This window comes from Zea mays, chromosome 6, assembly GCF_902167145.1.
Source record: "Zea mays cultivar B73 chromosome 6, Zm-B73-REFERENCE-NAM-5.0, whole genome shotgun sequence".
In the NCBI taxonomy this organism is placed as follows: domain Eukaryota; kingdom Viridiplantae; phylum Streptophyta; class Magnoliopsida; order Poales; family Poaceae; genus Zea; species Zea mays.
This window is the reverse complement of record NC_050101.1, coordinates 79096428-79112893: the sequence shown is the minus strand read 5'-3', so window position 1 is coordinate 79112893 and position 16466 is coordinate 79096428.

Sequence of the window (16466 nt, the reverse complement as noted above, 5' to 3'; positions counted from 1 at the left end):
CGGGAATTCACCGGCGACGTACGGCTAAAATTCACCGGACTGTCCGGTGTGCACCGGACTGTTCGGTGAGCCAACGGTCGGCCGGGCCAACGGTCGGCCGCGCAATCTGCGCGGGACACGTGGCCGAGCCAACGGCTAGAAGATGGCACCGGACTGTCCGGTGTGCACCGGACATGTCCGGTGCGCCAACGGCTCCAGGTCTGCCAACGGTCGGCTTCGCTATTTAAGGAAGGAAATCGGGCACCGGACAGTGTCCGGTGTGCACCGGACTGTCCGGTGCCCCCGATGACAGAAGGCAAGAATGGCTTTCCAGATTTGTGCTCAACGGCTCCTAGCTGCCTTGGGGCTATAAAAGGGACCCCTAGGCGCATGGAGGAGAATACCAAGCATCCTTTGAGCATCATTGATCACTCACACTTCATTCTTGCGCACTTGTTCGACATTCTAGTGATTTGAGCTCCGTTCTAGTGTGCTAGTCTCTTGAGCTCAAGTCTGGGTTTTTGCGTGTGCGTATTCGCTGTGATCTTTGTGTCGTGTGTGAGTTGCTAATCCCTCCCTTGCTCCGTGATTCTTTGTGAACACCTTTTGTAAGGGCGAGAGGCTCCAAGCTGTGGAGATTCCTCGCAAACGGGATTAAGAGAAGCAAAGCAACACCGTGGTATTCAAGTTGGTCTTTGGACCGCTTGAGAGGGGTTGATTGCAACCCTCGTCCGTTGGGACGCCACAACGTGGAATAGGCAAGCGTTGGTCTTGGCCGAACCACGGGATAACCACTGTGCCATCTCTGTGATTGATATCTCTTGGTTATTGTGTTGTGTTGAGATTCTTCTCTAGCCACCTGGCAAATTACTGTGCTAACAATTAACCAAGTTTTGTGGCTTAAGTTTTTGAAGTTCTACAGGATCACCTATTCACCCCCCCTCTAGGTACTCTCAATTGGTATCGGAGCCGTTCTCTTCAAGAAAGGGACTAACCGCCCGAAGAGATGGATCCTAAGGGCAAGGGGATGGTGATCAACGACAAGGAGAAGGAGACCTTCGTCAACGAGCCCAATGATGACAGGCCCACTGACTCAGGCTCGGGCCACAAAAGAAAAGACGGGAGGAAGAAGAAGACAAGGCGCATCAAGGAAATTGTCTACTACGACAGCGACGAATCTTCCTCCTCCCAAAAGGACGACGACGACTACGATAGACGAAAGACGGTTAACTCAAACTTTTCTTTCGATTATTCGCGCATCCCGCATAGTTCAAATGCTCAATTGCTCCCCATTCCACTTGGCAAGCCCCCTCACTTTGATGGAGAGGACTACGGATTTTGGAGCCACAAAATGCGTACTCACCTGTTTTCTCTCCATCCAAGCATTTGGGAGATTGTGGAAAGTGGAATGAAATTTGATAGCTCGGATAGCCCTGTGTTTATTAATGAACAAATTCATAAAAATGCACAAGCTACTACTGTGTTGCTAGCCTCTTTGTGCAGGGACGAGTATCACAAGGTGAGCGGCTTGGACAATGCCAAGCAGATCTGGGACACCCTCAAGATCTCTCATGAGGGAAACGACGTCACCTTGCTCACCAAAATGGAGTTGGTGGAAGGCGAGCTTGGACGGTTCACGATGATAAGGGGCGAGGAGCCGACACAAACATACAACAGGCTCAAGACCCTTATCAACAAAATAAGGAGCTACGGGAGCACGCGATGGACGGACCACGACGTCGTCCGCCTAATGCTAAGGTCATTTACCGTTCTTGATCCTCATTTGGTGAACAATATTCGTGAAAATCCCAGGTACACCAAGATGTCGCCCGAAGAAGTTCTTGGGAAATTCGTTAGCGGGCGAATGATGATCAAGGAGGCGAGGTACGTGGACGACGCCTTGAATGGTCCGATCAACGAGCCGCAACCCCTTGCTCTCAAGGCAACACGAAGCAAGGAGGCGCTACCTAGCAAGGTGGCACAGATTGAGGCGGCCGGACTTAATGATGAAGAGATGGCTCTCATCATCAAAAGATTCAAGACGGTGCTTAAAGGTCGCAAGGGACAGCCAAGCAAGACCAAAGCCAAAGGGAAGCGCTCATGCTTCAAATGCGGTAAGCTTGGTCATTTTATTGCTAACTGTCCCGACAATGATAGTGATCAGGATCAAGGGAACAAGAGGGAGAAAAAGAAGAACTATAAGAAGGCAAAGGGTGAGGCTCATCTTGGCAAGGAGTGGGATTCGGACTGCTCTTCGTCCGACTCCGACAATGAAGGACTCGCTGCCACCGCCTTCAACAAGTCATCCCTCTTCCCCAACGAGCGTCACACTTGCCTCATGGCAAGGGAGAAGAAAGTAAGCACTCATAATACTAGTACTTATGCTTCTTCAAGTGAGGATGAGTCTAGTGATGATGATGAGATAGATTACTCATGCTTATTCAAGGGATTAGATAGAACCAAGGTAGACAAAATTAATGAATTGATTGATGCCTTGAATGATAGGAATATACTTTTAGAAAAGCAAGAGGATTTGTTGTATGAAGAGCATGATAAATTTGTAGAAGCTCAAAAATCTCTTGCTCTAGAAATTAAGAGGAATGAAATGCTCTCTAGTGAATTATCTTCTTGTCATGAAACTATTGCTAAGTTAAAAAGTTTTAATGATGATTTAAATGCTAAACTAGAAGTAGCTAGTAAATCTAATTCTTGTGTAGAAATTGTTGAAACTTGTAATAGGTGTAAAGATTTTGACATTGATGCTTGTAGTGATCATTTAGTTTCAATTTCCAAATTAAATGATGAATTAGCTTGTCTTAATGCCCAACTTAAGACTAGCAAGAATGAATTTGACAAGCTAAAATTTGCAAGGGATGCCTACACGATTGGTAGACATCCCTCAATTAAGGATGGTCTTGGCTACAAGAGGGAAGCCAAGAACTTGACAAGCCATAAGGCTTCCATCTCCGCCAAGGAGAAAGGGAAGGCCCCTATGGCTAGTAGTGTGCAAAAGAACCATGCCTTTATGTACTATGATAGAAGACAACCTAGAAATGCTTATAAGAGTTGTAATGTATATAATGCCTTTGATTCTCATGCAATGCTTGCTTCTAGTTCTTCTTATGTGCATGATAGAAATGTTGGAAGGAGAAATGTTATTCATAATATGCCTAGGAGAAATGTCGTTAATGTTACTAGGAAAGTTAATGAACCTTCTACAATATATCATGCTTTAAATGCTTCTTTTGCTATTTGTAGAAAGGATAGGAAGATAGTTGCTAGAAAATTAGGGGCAAGATGCAAGGGAGACAAAACTTGCATTTGGTCCCTAAGGATATTTGTGCTAACCTTGCAGGACCCAACATGAGTTGGGTACCTAAGACCCAAGCCTAAATTTGCCTTGCAGGTTTATGCATCCGGGGGTTCAAGCTGGATTATTGACAGCGGATGCACAAACCATATGACGGAGGAGAAGAAGATGTTCACCTCCTAAGTCAAGAATAAAGATTCCCAAGATTCAATTATATTCGGTGATGGGAATCAAGGCAAGGTAAAAGGGTTAGGTAAAATTGCAATCTCAAATGAGCACTCTATCTCTAATGTGTTTTTAGTAGAGTCTCTTGGATATAATTTGCTATCTGTTAGTCAATTATGCAATATGGGATATAACTGTTTGTTTACAAATGTAGATGTGTCTGTCTTTAGAAGATGTGATGGTTCACTAGCTTTTAAGGGTATACTAGACGGCAAGCTTTACTTAGTTGATTTTGCAAAAGAAGAGGCTGGTCTAGATGCATGCCTAATGGCTAAGACTTGCATGGGCTGGCTGTGGCATCGCCGCTTAGCACATGTGGGGATGAAGAACCTCCACAAGCTTCTAAAGGGAGAACACATGATAGGTCTAACCAATGTTCATTTCGAAAAAGATAGACCTTGTGCAGCCTGTCAAGCAGGGAAACAGGTGGGAGGCTCTCATCACACCAAAAATGTGATGACAACATCAAGACCCCTGGAGCTGCTACATATGGACCTCTTCGGACCCGTCGCCTATCTGAGCATAGGAGGAAGTAAGTATGGTCTAGTTATCGTTGATGACTTTTCCCGCTTCACTTGGGTGTTCTTTTTGCAGGATAAGTCTGAAACCCAAGGGACCCTCAAGCACTTCCTAAGGAGAGCTCAAAATGAGTTTGAGCTCAAGGTGAAGAAGATAAGGAGCGACAACGGGTCCGAATTCAAGAACCTTCAAGTGGAGGAGTTTCTTGAGGAGAAGGGGATCAAGCACGAGTTCTCCGCTCCCTACACACCTCAGCAAAATGGTGTGGTAGAAAGGAAGAACAGGACGCTCATAGATATGGCGAGGACTATGCTTGGAGAATTCAAGACCCCCGAGTGCTTTTGGTCGGAAGCTGTGAACACGGCTTGCCACGCCATCAACAGGGTCTACCTTCACCGCCTCCTCAAGAAGACGTCGTATGAGCTGCTAACCAGTAACAAACCTAATGTATCGTATTTTCGTGTTTTTGGGAGTAAATGCTACATTCTAGTGAAGAAGGGTAGGAATTCCAAATTTGCTCCCAAAGCCGTAGAAGGGTTTTTATTAGGTTATGATTCAAATACAAAGGCGTATAGGGTCTTCAACAAATCATCGGGTTTGGTTGAAGTCTCTAGCGACGTTGTATTTGATGAGACTAATGGCTCTCCAAGAGAGCAAGTTGTTGATCTTGATGATGTAGATGAAGAAGACGTTCCAACGGCCGCGATACGCACCATGGCGATTGGAGATGTACGGCCTCAAGAACATTTGAAGCAAGATCAACCGTCTTCCTCAACTATGGTGCATCCCCCAACCCAAAGTGACGAACAGGTACCTCAAGTGGAGGCGCATGATCAAGGGGGAGCACAGGATGTTCAAGTTGAAGAGGAAGAAGCACCTCAGGCACCTCTAACCCAAGTTCGAGCGACGATTCAAAGGGATCATCCCGTCGACCAAATATTGGGTGATATTAGCAAGGGAGTAACTACTCGCTCGAGATTAGTTAATTTTTGTGAGCATTACTCTTTTGTCTCTTCTATTGAGCCTTTTAGGGTAGAAGAGGCCTTGCTAGATCCGGACTGGGTGTTGGCCATGCAGGAGGAACTCAACAACTTCAAGCGCAATGAAGTTTGGACACTGGTGCCTCGTCCCAAGCAAAATGTTGTGGGAACCAAGTGGGTGTTCCGCAACAAACAGGACGAGCACGGGGTGGTGACGAGGAATAAGGCTCGACTTGTGGCAAAAGGTTATGCCCAAGTCGCTGGTTTGGACTTTGAGGAGACTTTTGCTCCTGTGGCTAGGCTAGAGTCAATTCGCATCTTGCTAGCATATGCCGCTCACCATTCTTTCAGGTTGTACCAAATGGATGTGAAGAGCGCTTTCCTCAACGGGCCGATCAAGGAGGAGGTGTACATGGAGCAACCCCCTGGCTTCGAGGATGAACGGTACCCCGACCACGTGTGTAAGCTCTCTAAGGCGCTCTATGGACTTAAGCAAGCCCCAAGAGCATGGTATGAATGCCTTAGAGACTTTTTAATTGCTAATGCTTTCAAGGTTGGGAAAGCCGATCCAACTCTTTTTACTAAGACTTGCGATGGTGATCTTTTTGTGTGCCAAATTTATGTCGATGACATAATATTTGGTTCTACTAACCAAAAGTCTTGTGAAGAGTTTAGCAGGGTGATGACGCAGAAATTCGAGATGTCGATGATGGGCGAGTTGACTTACTTCCTTGGGTTCCAAGTGAAGTAACTCAAGGACGGCACCTTCATCTCCCAAACGAAGTACACACAAGATTTGCTAAAAAGGTTTGGGATGAAGGACGCCAAGCCCGCAAAGACGCCGATGGGAACCGACGGACACACCGACCTCAACAAAGGAGGTAAGTCCGTTGATCAAAAAGCATATCGGTCCATGATAGGTTCTTTGCTTTATTTATGTGCTAGTAGACCGGATATTATGCTTAGCGTATGCATGTGTGCTAGATTTCAATCCGATCCGAAGGAGTGTCACTTAGTGGCTGTGAAGCGAATTCTTCGATATTTAGTCGCTACGCCTTGCTTCGGGATCTGGTATCCAAAGGGGTCTAACTTTGACTTGATTGGGTACTCAGATTCCGACTATGCTGGATGTAAGGTCGATAGGAAGAGTACATCGGGGACGTGCCAATTCTTAGGAAGGTCCCTGGTGTCATGGAACTCTAAGAAACAAACCTCTGTTGCCCTATCCACCGCTGAGGCCGAGTACGTTGCCGTAGGACAGTGTTGCGCGCAACTACTTTGGATGAGGCAAACCCTCAGGGACTTTGGCTACAATCTGAGCAAAGTCCCACTCCTATGTGATAATGAGAGTGCTATCCGAATAGCGGAAAATGCTGTTGAGCACAGCCGCACAAAGCACATTGACATCCGGCATCACTTTTTGAGAGACCACCAGCAAAAGGGGGATATCGAAGTGTTTCATGTTAGCACCGAGAACCAGCTAGCCGATATCTTTACCAAGCCTCTAGATGAGAAGACCTTTTGCAGGCTGCGTAGTGAGCTCAATATCTTAGATTCGCAGAACTTGGATTGAAATGTAGCATACATGTGTTTATGCTTTTGATCATGTTCATTCTGCATTTTGTTGCTTATTGTGGTGCTCAAGTTGTACAAACACTCCCTGGACCTCACAAGTCCTGTTTGCAAGTGATGCACATATTTAGGGGGAGCTGTGCTACAACTTGACCCTTTGAGACTAACCATGTACTTGAGTTTGGTTGTTTTAGTCTCCAAGGATAATTGAAAGGGAAAAAGGTGGACTTGGACCATGCAAGACTTCCACTGCACTCCAATGAAAAGAGTAACTCTTCCAAGTTCATCTTTATCCTCTTATTGCCTATTTGCTCTTAGTTGAAGATTTTGGTGAGGCAATGGGGTTAAAGGGCCAAGATTGATCCCGTTTTGGTGCTTGATGCCAAAGGGGGAGAAAATAAAGGCCAAATTGATAAATGGATCAGCTACCACATGAGAAATTTTGAAAATAGTAGATTAGAGCTTTTGGTTTGTCAAAACTCTTTTATTGTCTCTTATGTCAAAAGTTGGCCTCTTGTGGGGAGAAAGTGTTGATTATGGGAAAAAGGGGGAGTTTTTGAAATCTTGAATCAATTTCTCTTAGAATGACTCTCTTTATGTCTTAACATGTGTGTTTGACTTAGAGATAGGAATTTGAGTTTGATTTGCAAAAACAAACCAAGTGGTGGCATAGAGTGATCCATATATGTCAAAATTGAATCAAAACAATATTGAGTTCTAATTTGATTTGATTTTGTACTTGTTCTACTTGCTTTATATTGTGTTGGCATAAATCACCAAAAAGGGGGAGATTGAAAGGGAAATGTGCCCTTGGGCCATTTCTAAGTATTTTGGTGGTTTAAGTGCCCAACACAAGTGCTTAAGTGTAAAAAGGTGGACAAAGTACAAATCAAGGATAAAGGTATGTTTCTCAGACTTAGTACATTGTTTTATGGACTAATGTATTGTGTCTAAGTGCTGGAAACAGGTAAAATCCAATTGGAAATGTCTTGGCTCGAGCAGCCAAGAATCTGCTGAGTCTGGGAGCACCGGACTGTCCGGTGGTGCACCGGACAGTGTCCGGTGGTGCACTGGACAGTGTCCGGTGCGCCAGGCTGGCTCGAGCGAAGTGGCTGCTCTCGGGAATTCACCGGCGACGTACGGCTAAAATTCACCGGACTGTCCGGTGTGCACCGGACTGTCCGGTGTGCACCGGACTGTCCGGTGAGCCAACGGTCGGCCGCGCAATCTGCGCGGGACACGTGGCCGAGCCAACGGCTAGAAGATGGCACCGGACTGTCCGGTGTGCACCGGACATGTCCGGTGCGCCAATGGCTCCAAGTCTGCCAACGGTCGGCTTCACTATTTAAGGAAGGAAATCGGGCACCGGACAGTGTCCAGTGTGCACCGGACTGTCCGGTGGCCCCGATGACAGAAGGCAAGAATGGCTTTCCAGATTTGTGCTCAACGGCTCCTAGCTGCCTTGGGGCTATAAAAGGGACCCCTAGGCGCATGGAGGAGAATACCAAGCATCCTTTGAGCATCATTGATCACTCACACTTCATTCTTGCGCACTTGTTCGACATTCTAGTGATTTGAGCTCCGTTCTAGTGTGCTAGTCTCTTGAGCTCAAGTCTGGGTTTTTGCGTGTGCGTATTCGCTGTGATCTTTGTGTCGTGTGTGAGTTGCTAATCCCTCCCTTGCTCCGTGGTTCTTTGTGAACATCTTTTGTAAGGGCGAGAGGCTCCAAGCTGTGGAGATTCCTCGCAAACGGGATTAAGAGAAGCAAAGCAACACCGTGGTATTCAAGTTGGTCTTTGGACCGCTTGAGAGGGGTTGATTGCAACCCTCGTCCGTTGGGATGCCACAACGTGGAATAGGCAAGCGTTGGTCTTGGCCGAACCACGGGATAACCACTGTGCCATCTCTGTGATTGATATCTCTTGGTTATTGTGTTGTGTTGAGATTCTTCTCTAGCCACCTGGCAAATTACTGTGCTAACAATTAACCAAGTTTTGTGGCTTAAGTTTTTGAAGTTCTACAGGATCACCTATTCACCCCCCCTCTAGGTACTCTCAGTTATAGCTGGACATGGTGACTTTTGTGCCTTGCTAGCTTCTCGTGGCACAGCTGTCGCTTTCATGAAGGCTGGCTGTACACATGGAAATATTGTAAACATACCAAACTTCAGCATGTCACCAGCAGACTTGGATGAGATCCCCGGCCTGGCCCGAAGCATCGGAAACAGATTCGTTACCCAAATCTAGGCAATGGGCGGGCGAAACTTGGCTGGTGACGAAGCTCGAAGTCACCTTAAACCGGTAATAAACTCATACCTTGTGCTTACCTTTTCCTTGAATCTTGAATTTACCTTATAATGCTTTGATATGTACAGGATGACGAAGCCGAGGAGCATTGAGCCGAAGCTTAGCAGATGATCCGAAGCTTAGCAGATGATGATGAAGCCGAAAACCTTGCTGTGAAAAAACTCTAGAAAAACCCTTGTATTATCCTTTGTAAATAATATTGTAATTTGAGAATCAGATACTACTCTGTAAATTTGTCCATACCTTGTAATATATTTTTACCTTTCCGTCCATGTATGAACTGCTTTGATGTGGACGAAACTTGTATTTTTTGAGCTGAAGGCGAAAAACACCTTCCCTTCTTTTCGTTCACAACGAAGCATAAATCTGCTTCCGAAGTCGTATCCTTAGAGCCGAAGCAACTGTCTGTATCTATATGATATGATGATGATGATGATCCTATGTATGTCTAATTGAATGTTTATGAATGCAATGTATGATGTAATGTATCGTGCAAATGAATGCCCAAACACGCACATACGGAGCCACATCCATAACATTCATTCCCTTAGGAATGACTGAAGTCTCTTTGTCGTTTATTTTTCAGCTGCACCGCTTATTTTTCGGTGTAAGTTCTGCATCCCCTTAGGAACGTCTTTTGAACTTCTTCGCCTTCTATTTCGGTGGTATTCGTGTTGACTTTTCGCGCTTCGTCTTATATTTCGGCGGTATTTGGCTCTGCATTCCCTTAGGAACGACTTTTGAGCAGAAAACTTACGCTGCACTCCCTTAGGAACGAGTTTTTGTAGCTTCGCCGTGCTTTGCATCCCCTTAGGGACGACTTTCGAGCTTCTACCTGTTTTTTCTTTTTTCTGCACTCGATGGTGCATGCTCAGATTTTACATTTACATATCTTGGGGGATTTTGCTCTCGTAGAGCTGAATAAGAAAGGAGAAATTACAAACTATGGCCCCATTAAAAACATTTCTCCCCCTTTAGAAAGGAAAAGGGTGCCATAGGAAAAATGAAAAAGATTACATCAATTTATACATAATATCGTCGAAGCTCATCCGCATTCCAAGATCTAGGAATGTCATTGACGTCCATGTCCTTTAATCTGTAAGAACCGGGTCTTGACAAAGATACTACCAGAAAGGGTCTTGCCCACTTCAGCTGAAGCTTGCCTACTGTGTCAGGGTTGGCTACTCTCCGAAGCACCAGATGTCCTGGCTTAATGTCTTTCAACCGAATTTTTCTATCACGCCATTTTATTGTTTCGGCTTGATATTTGTTGATATTTTCCACAGCCTAAAGTCTGGTCCCTTCTATAGTATCTTTTGCCACAGAATAATTAGCTTCGTCTTCTACCGAAGCTGCTGTTCTTATTGACCCCGCTTTAGCCTCTTCGGGGGTTATAGCTTCGTCGCCAAACAATAATTTGAATGGTGTAAAACCTGTTGACCTTGATATAGATGTATTGTGGCTCCACACCACTTTAACCAACTCATCTGGCCATTTTCCTCTGGGCTGATTGAAGATTAACTTCATTCTTCCCGTCATTATAATACCATTCGCCCTTTCAACTAGTCCGTTTGATTCCGGGTGCCTGACTGATGCAAAATGAAATTTTGTGCCGATCTGATCGCAGAAATTTTTGAAAGTTTCAGCATCAAACTGCGTTCCATTGTCCACAGTTATAGCCTTCAGCACATTGAAGCGACAAACTATATTCTGCCAGAAGAATTTTTGGACTGTAGCCGAAGTTATTGTAGCCAAGGGCTTCGCTTCGATCCACTTAGAAAAGTATTCTACCGCCACCACGACATATCTCAAGTTGCCTTGCACTGGTGGAAGTGGACCTAGCAGATCCAGGCCCCATCTTTGCAATGACTAGGTTGGTTGTATTAGCTGAGTCAATGACGAGGGTTGCTTCTGATCCCTTGCACATTTTTGGCAATTTTCTCACTTTTGAACCAAATCTGTTGTGTCTGAAGCTGCCTTCGGCCAATAGAATCCTTGTTGAAAAACTTTTCCGAGAGAGGTCTGGACCCAATGTGGGATCCACACAATCCTGCACGTATCTCCTTCTTCAGTTCTATACCTTCGGTTCTGGATAAGCATTTGAGAAGTGGGGAGTGTTGGGACCATGCTTCGTCGCCGAAGGTCCTGCGGAAAGGAAACAGCTTCGGCTGAAGCTGCTTGAACGTAATGACGAAGGTATCATTCATGAAGCTTCGGTATTACAGCATGTCCGAAGATGAGGGATCGAACCGACTTAGAAATAGAATGACCTTTTAGTCCATAAGGGTCTGAGTCAATGTTGTAAACTTTTATGAGGGGCATGATTGCAATTCCTCACAGGCTATGTCCTGTGCCTATAAATAGTGAACATTATTCCTTTACTGTTCACGGATTCCTATAATTGCTAACGCATCACTCGGGAATTATCGTTTGTCAAGGCAAAGGTATAAATGTACCTAAACGTTGTATTCAAATATTTTAAATTCATGTAATAAGATATGTGAATGATGTCATTTATTTTCAATGTATTTATCTTTAATGTTTCATGTTTTACTTTACTTTGTGTTATCTTCATAAGTTCAATTACGAAGGTGAAACCTTCGTAATATTATGCCTGTGACCTTCGTCCGAAGTTCATTAAATCCTTGTGGAGATAATGCTTCGGTGGACGAAGGGCATTGATATTTAACATTTTATGTTGCCTTGTTCTTAATTCATAGCATTTGAGAACAAGTCCCCAACATTGGCGCCCACCTCCGGTGAACTCACTTCCACTTTTTTGAGCCGATGGCTTCGTTCAACTATCAAGCTGGAGCTGCTTCGGCTCCGAAGCTGGTACTCCCGATAACAGGCGGTTCATGCTCAGAGCCAGCCAACAAGAAGCAGAAGAAGGAGGCACAGAGAAGGGTACAACATGTCGGGGTGCAAGGACCCTTCATCAAGTCAAGATGGTCTCACATTCCAATTACCTTCTCTCAACTCAAGGATTACCCACACAACGATGCTATGGTTATCTCTTGTGTGATCAAAGGATTTCTGGTCCATAATGTTTTGGTTGATACAGGCAGCGCAGCTGATATCATATTTGCTAAGGCCTTCAGACAGATGCAAGAGCCCGAGGACAAAATCTATGATGCCACACATCCCCTTTGTGGCTTCGGAGGAAGGCAGATCGTAGCACTTGGAAAAATCACAATGCCAGTAACCTTCGGATTCATTAACAACACAAGGACGGAACAAATTGTATTTGATATTGTTGACATGGAATACCCTTACAATGCAATCATTGGTCGTGGTACTCTCAATGCCTTCGAAACAATTCTTCATCCAGCTTATCTTTGCATGAAGATACCTTCGGACCAAGGGCCCATTGCTATTCATGGAAGTCAGGAAGCTGCCAGAAGGGCCGAAGGAAATTAGACAAACTCAAAATCAATCCATAATATAGATGGAGCTGAAGCTTGTGAGCAATACAAGTTCAGAAGGGAAAAAGCTGCTTCGGCTGATTAGCCGAAGCCCATGCTCTTGTGTGAGGATATAGCAGAGCAGAAGGTGCTCTTGGGATCTCAACTGTACGAAGAGCAGGAGAAAACCTTGATAAGGTTTTTGTTCAACAACAAAGATGTTTTTGCTTGGTCAGCTAATGATCTTTGCATAGTCAACAGGGATGTTATTGAACACTCGCTCAATGTTGATCCATCCTTCAGACCCAGAAAGCAGAGTCTTCGGAAGATGTCTGATGACAAGGCCGAAGGTGCTCGGAATGAAGTGAAAAGACTCCTCAGTGCTGGAGTTATCAGAGAGGTAAAATACCCAGAATGGTTGGCTAACACTATTATGGTAAAGAAGGCCAATGGTAAATGGAGAATGTGTATTGATTTTACTGATCTCAATAAGGCCTGTCCGAAGGACGAGTTTCCATTGCCAAGGATAGATTCCCTAGTTGATGCAGCAGCTTCATCAGAGCTTATGAGTCTGCTGGATTGTTATTCAGGCTATCACCAAATTTGGATGAAAAAGGAGGATGAGCCGAAAACCAGCTTTATAACCCCTAGTGGAACATATTGTTATCTTTGGATGCCTGGGGGGCTTAAGAATGCTGGAGGAAGCTTCAGCAGAATGACAGCGAAGGTTCTTCATTCTCAGATAGGCAGGAATGTGCTAACTTATGTTGATGATATCATTGTAAAAAGCACGAAGCAAGATAATCACATTGCTGATCTGCAGGAGACCTTCGCTAATTTTAGACAGGCTGGTTTAAAGTTGAACCTAGAAAAATGTGTCTTCGGAGTGAAGAAAGGGAAATTTCTTGGTTGTCTAGTCTCAACAAAAGGAATTGAGGCTAATCCAAACAAAATCGAAGCTATCCTTCGAATGGAGCCACCAAGTACAAAGAAGGGGGCTCAAAGATTGACAGGAAGACTGACATCTCTCAACAGATTCATATCTTGATCAGCAGAGAGAAATTTACCATTTTTCGAAGTGCTGAAGTCAGCCGAAGTTTTTCAATGGGGACCATTCCAGCAGAGAGCCTTCGAAGAGCTGAAACAATACTTGATAGATCTAACAACACTAACTCCACCAATGCCAGGGGCTCCTTTGTTGTTATATGTGGCAGCTTCGCACTCAGCGGTAAGTGCACCACTTGTTCAGGAGAAGCTTGAAGGCCAAATCAAAAAGCAAGCCCCAATATACTTTGTGTCAGAAGTTCTTAGTCTATCAAAGAAAAATTATACAGAATTGGAGAAGGTACTGTATGCTGTTTTGATGGCCTCCAGGAAGCTTCGACATTATTTTCAAGCTTACAATATAATTGTTCCTTCTTCACAACCGTTGAAGGATATTATGAGAAATCGAGAAGCTACTGAAAGGATTGGAAAATGGGCTGCAGAGCTCAATGAATTTTGTATTGATTACGTGCATAGATCTTCGATTCAGTCCCAAGCGTTTGCAGACTTCATTGCTGACTGGACGCCAGGGGCTCAGAAGGAAGAAACGAATAAAGATGCCGAAGTATGGACAGTGTTTTGTGATGGGTCCTGGGAACCTTCGGAGCGGGAGTAGCTGCTGTGTTGGTTTGACCTTCCAAAGTTAAAACTTGTTATGCGACAAGACTTGATTTCAGTTGCACAAACAATATTGCTGAGTACGAAGCTCTACTTTTGGGTCTTCGGAAGTTAAAGGCAATGGGAATCAGAAGGGCCATTCTTAAAACTGATTCCCAAGTTATTTCTGGTCATATTGACAAGAGCTATAAAGCAAGAGATCCGAAGCTTGAAAAATATTTAGATACAGTCCGAAGGATTGAGGCTTCCTTTGAAGGATTCTCTGTTAAAAATATCCCTCGTGGAGAAAATGAATATGCTGATCTATTAGCCAAGTCAGCAGCACAGGGGCTGCCCTTACCTTTGGAAGTATTTTTCGAAACAATAAAAGCACCTTCGGTCGAGCTTCTTGAAAGAGCAGTCCTCAACATATCCCCTGTCTATAGTGAAGATTGGAGAACTGAGATAATTTCTTTCCTTCAGGGTAATTTTCTTTCAGATGACGAAGCTTATAACAGGAGGATAGAAGCAAGAGCTCGACCATATGTCATAATAGAAGGGGAATTATACAAGCGGGGGTTTGTTCCCCGTTACTCAAGTGTTTATCCAGAGCCGAAGGCATAGAATTGATAAAGGAAATACACGCTGGCCTGTGTGGATCTCACATTGGATCTAGGCCTTTGCTCGGGAAAGTTTTTCGTCAAGGATTTTATTGGCCAAAAGCAGCTTCGGATGCAGCGGATTTAGTTCAAAAGTGCGAAGGTTGTCAGAAATGTGCAAGAGATCAAAAACAACCTTCGTCCTTAACTCAATTAATACAACCCACTTGGCCGTTGCAAAGGTGGGGCCTTGATTTGCTAGGTCCATTACCATCAGCATAGGGGAACTTAAGATATGTTGTAGTGGCAGTGGAATATTTTTCTAAGTGGATTGAGGCAAAGCCTTTAGCCACAATAACTTCGGTTACTATTCAAAAGTTTTTCTGGCAAAATATTGTTTGTCGCTTCGGAGTGCCGAAGGCCATTACTGTGGATAATGGGACACAGTTTGATTCTGAAGCTTTCAGAGAATTTTGCGATCAAATTGGCACGAAGATCCATTTTGCATCAGTTCAACATCCGGAGTCAAACAGACTTGTTGAAAGAGCTAATGGGGTCATAATGACAGGGATGATGAAGCTAATCTTCAATCAGCCCAGGGGAAAGTGGCCAGAAGAATTAATTAAAGTGGTGTGGAGCCATAACACAACAGTGTCAAGATCAATAGGTTTTACTCCATTCAAACTATTGTTTGGTGACGAAGCAATAACCTCGAAAGAAGCCAAAGCAGGATCAATAAGAACAGTAGCTTCGGCAGAAGACGAAGATGTAGCTGATCACTCTGTGGAAAAAGATGCTATAGAAGGGATCAGGCTTCAAGCTGTGGAAAACATCAACAAATATCAAGCTGAAACAATAAAATGGCGTGACAGAAAGGTTAGGTTGAAGAACATTGAGCCAGGACACTTGGTACTTCGACGAATAGCCAACCCTGAGACAGTAGGCAAATTACAGCTGAAGTGGGAAGGACCTTTTGTGGTAGCATCTTCGTCAAGACCCGGTTCCTACAAATTGAAGGATATGGACGACAACGACATTCCTAAATCATGGAATGCGGATGAGCTTCGGCGATATTATGTTTAGCTTGATGTAATTTTCTTTTTCTATTCTTTTTTATGGCACCATTTTCCTTTCCAAAGGGGGAGAAAGGTTTTTAATGGGGCCACAACATGTAATTTTCTTTATTTCAATTCTATAAGAGTGATATCCCCCAAAAATGTAAATGTAAATGCAAAGGAAAAAGAAAAGAAAACAGGGAGAAGCTCAAAAGTCGTTCCTAAGGGAATGCAGAGCTTACAGCGAAAAATAAACGCTGATTCCGCCGAAAGTAAAAGGCGAAGAAGCTCCTAAGGGAGGCTTACAGCGAAAAAAAACGCTGATTCCACTGAAAGTAAAAGGCGAAGAAGCTCCTAAGGGAGGCTTACAACGAAAAGTCAACGCTGATACACCGAAAAGTAAACGGTGAAGCCGAAAAGTAAACGGCCAAAAGATTTGAATCATTCCCAAGGGGATGAAGGGCTATGATTATGGTTTTTGAATATGTGTTTCGATATTCATTTGCACGATACATTACATCATGTCATTTGCATTCATAAACATTCATTTAGACATATATAGAATCATCATCATACCACACAAAAAAGACAGATGCTTCGGCAATGAGGAAAAATTTCGAAGAAAGAGAAAAATTTTCATGCTTCGTTGTGTACGAAAAGAAGGGAAGGTGTTTTTCGCCTTCGGCTCAAAAAGAGAAGTTTCGTCCACAGCAAAGCAGATTGTACACGGATAAAGGAGGCAAAATATATTACAAGGTATGTACAAATTTACATAAGTTTTTTCCATAATTATATTACAAAGATCCCTTCAGAATTTTTTGTAGGAAAGTCTATTATAGCAACTATCAAGCTTCAGGCTGTCATACTTCAGCTTCG